The 2970-nt window shown below is 40.6% G+C and overlaps 1 pseudogene; it reads right to left on the bottom strand.

Moving 5' to 3' along the window:
- Positions 1–988: 988 nt before the first annotated feature.
- On the bottom strand, positions 989–1837 carry LOC129564562 (large ribosomal subunit protein uL22 pseudogene; annotated as a pseudogene).
- Positions 1838–2970: the final 1133 nt, after the last annotated feature.

The raw sequence follows: 2970 nt of genomic DNA, 5'->3' as shown, positions 1-2970 counted from the left end.
GACTTAGCACGCACACACACATGATTCTTTTCAGATTCTCTTCCATTATAGTTATTATAAGATATTAAACATGGTTCCCCTGTGTTATACAGTAGGTTCTATTATTTATATATGTTATATATAGTAGTGTGCATCTGTTAACCCCAAATTCCTAACTTATCCCCCTATACAGCCTTTCCTATGTATTTTTAAAGTTGGCATATCTGAAAGTCCTGTCCTTAATCCTCATTGCTTGTCTCTATACCTTCTTGCTTTTGTTGTTGTTGTTCAGTCACTGAGTTGTGTCCAACTCTTTGTGACCCCATGGACTGCAGCACACCAGGCTCCCCTGTCCTTCACTCTCTCCCAGAGTTTGCTCAAAATCATGTCCATTGAGTTGGTGCTGCTATTCAATCATCTCATCCTCTGTTGCCTCCATCTCCTCCTGCCCTCAATCTTTCCCAGCATCAGGGTCTTTTCCAATGACTTGGCTCTTCACATCAGGTGGCCAAAGTTATTGGAGCTCCAATCAGCATCAATCTTTCCAATGAATATTCAGGGTTGATTTTCTTTAGGATTGACTGACTTGATCTCCTTGCAGTCTTTTGTACTCTCAACAGTCTTCTCCAGCACCACAATTCCAAAGCATCAATTATTTGACGCTCAGCCTTCTTTATGGTCCAACTGTCCCATCCATACATGACATCTGGAAAAACCATAGCTTTGACTAGACATATCTTTGTTCACAAAGTGATATCTTTGCTTTTTAATATGCGGTATAGGTTTGTCATAGCTTTTCTTCCAAGCAGCAAGCATCTTTTAATTTCATGGCTGTAGTCACGATTTGCAGTGACTTTGGAGCCCAAGAAAATAAAGTTTGTCACTGTTTCCATTGTTTCCCCTTCTATTTGCCATGAAGTGAGATGCCACGATCTTTGTTTCTTGAATGTTGAGTTTTAACCTAGCTAGCTTTTTTTTTCCTTTACTTTTGTTTGCATTTATTTTATTTCTAGGCCGTAAGTTTTTGTTTCTTCAGTTTCTTCTGGGATATCTTTTTCATTTGTGCAACCTCTTCTTCTGGTTTAGGAACAATCTGTTCTTTTTCAGTAAGAATCATCTCAATGTGGCAGGGAGAGCTCATGTAGGGGTTGATCCGACCATGAGCTCTGTAAGTCCTCTGCCACATCTTGGGGGCTTTGTTCACCTGGATGTGCTCAATGACCAGAGAACCTACATCTAAGCCTTTAAGTTCAGCATTACTCTCTGCATTTTTGAGCATATGCAGTTAAAAATTCAGCATTCTTTTTGGGCCACCGACCCTGCATCCAGCCCCACTGTTTGGCCTGTGCACACCTACCAACTCCACTGTTGTAATTATGGAATGGCACACATTGCTTCTTTAAAGTGACTCTGTGGGAGAGGGCGAGGGTGGGATGATTTGGGAGAATGGCACTGAAACATGTATATTATCATATGTGAAATGAATCACCAGTCCAGGTTCGATGCATGAGACAGGATGCTCGGGGCTGGTTGCACTGGGATGACCCAGAGGGAAGGTGATGGGGAGGGAGGTGGGAGGGGAGTTCAAGATGGGGAACACATGTACACCTGGGGCAGATTCATGTCAATGTATGGCAAAATCAATACAATAATGTAAAGTAATTAGCCTCCAATTAAAATAAATAAATTAAAAAAAACCTAAAGTGACATCCTTCAGATACTTGGTGGCTTTTCAGATATGCATACCCTTTATGGCCTGGGCAATTTCACGAGTGTTCTTAAAGTGAACATGAAGATTTGAACCTCTTGATTTGTATGATTTTGTGGGGTTTTCTGGGTCGAGTGAATAGCACACCATTTTTAGAGGTCACCTCAGGCCACTTACTGGAAAAAAAAAAACTAAGCTAGCTTTTTCATTCTCTTCTGTCACACCATCAAGAAGCTCTTTAGTTCCTCTTCACTTTCTGCCATTAAAGTGGTGTCATCTGCATATCTGAGGTTATTGATATTTCTCCTGGAAATCTTGACTCCAGCTTGTGATTCATCCAGCCTGACATTTCCCATAATGTGCTCTGCATACAAGTTAAACAGGGTGACAATATACAACCTTGTTGTACTCCTTTCCCAATTCTGAACCAGTCAGTTATTCCATGTAAGGTTCTGTTGCTTTTTGACCCACATACAGGTTCCTCAGGAGGCAGATAAGGTGGTTTGGTATTCTATCTCTCTAAGAACTTTCCATAATTTGTTGTGATCCACACAGTCAAAGGCTTTAACATAGTCAATGAAGCAAAAGAAGATGTTTTCCTGGAATTCCCTTGCCTTCTCTATGATCCAACGAATGTTGGCAATTTGATCTCTGGTTCTTCTGCCTTTCCAGCTAGTTCATCTGGAAGTTCTTGGTTCACGTACTGCTGAAGCCTAGCTTGAAGGATTTTGAGCATAACCTTCCTAGCATGCAAAATGAGTGCAATTGTCTGGTAGTTTAAACATTCCTTGGCACTGCCCTTTGTGATTGAAATGAAAATTGACATTTTCCAGTCCCGTGGCCACTGCTGAGTTTTCCAAATTTGCAGACATATTGAGTACAGCATTTTAACAGCATCATCTTTTTGGATTTGAAATAGCTCAGCTGGAATTCCATTACCTCCACTAGCTTTGTTCATAGTACTGCTTCCTAAGGCCCACTTGACTTCACACTCCATGATGTCTGGCTCTAGGTGTGTGATCATACCATCATAGTTATCTGGGTCATTAAGACCTTTTTTGTATAGCTCTTCTTGGATTTTTGCCATCTCTTCTTAATATCTTCTGCTTCCATTAGGTCCTTATAGTTTCTGTCCTTTATCATGCCCATCCTTGCAAGAAATGTTCCCTTGCTAGCTCCAATTTTCTTGAAGAGATTGCTAGTCTTTTATTGTTTTTCTCTGTTTCTTTGCATTGCTCACTTAAGAAGGCCTTCTTATCTCTCCTTGATATTTATTCTCTGAA

This window comes from Moschus berezovskii, chromosome X (genome assembly GCF_049115385.1).
Source record: "Moschus berezovskii isolate FMDL1 chromosome X, NW_MosBer_1.0, whole genome shotgun sequence".
Taxonomy (NCBI): Eukaryota; Metazoa; Chordata; class Mammalia; order Artiodactyla; family Moschidae; genus Moschus; species Moschus berezovskii.
This window is presented reverse-complemented; position numbering and strand designations above follow the sequence as displayed.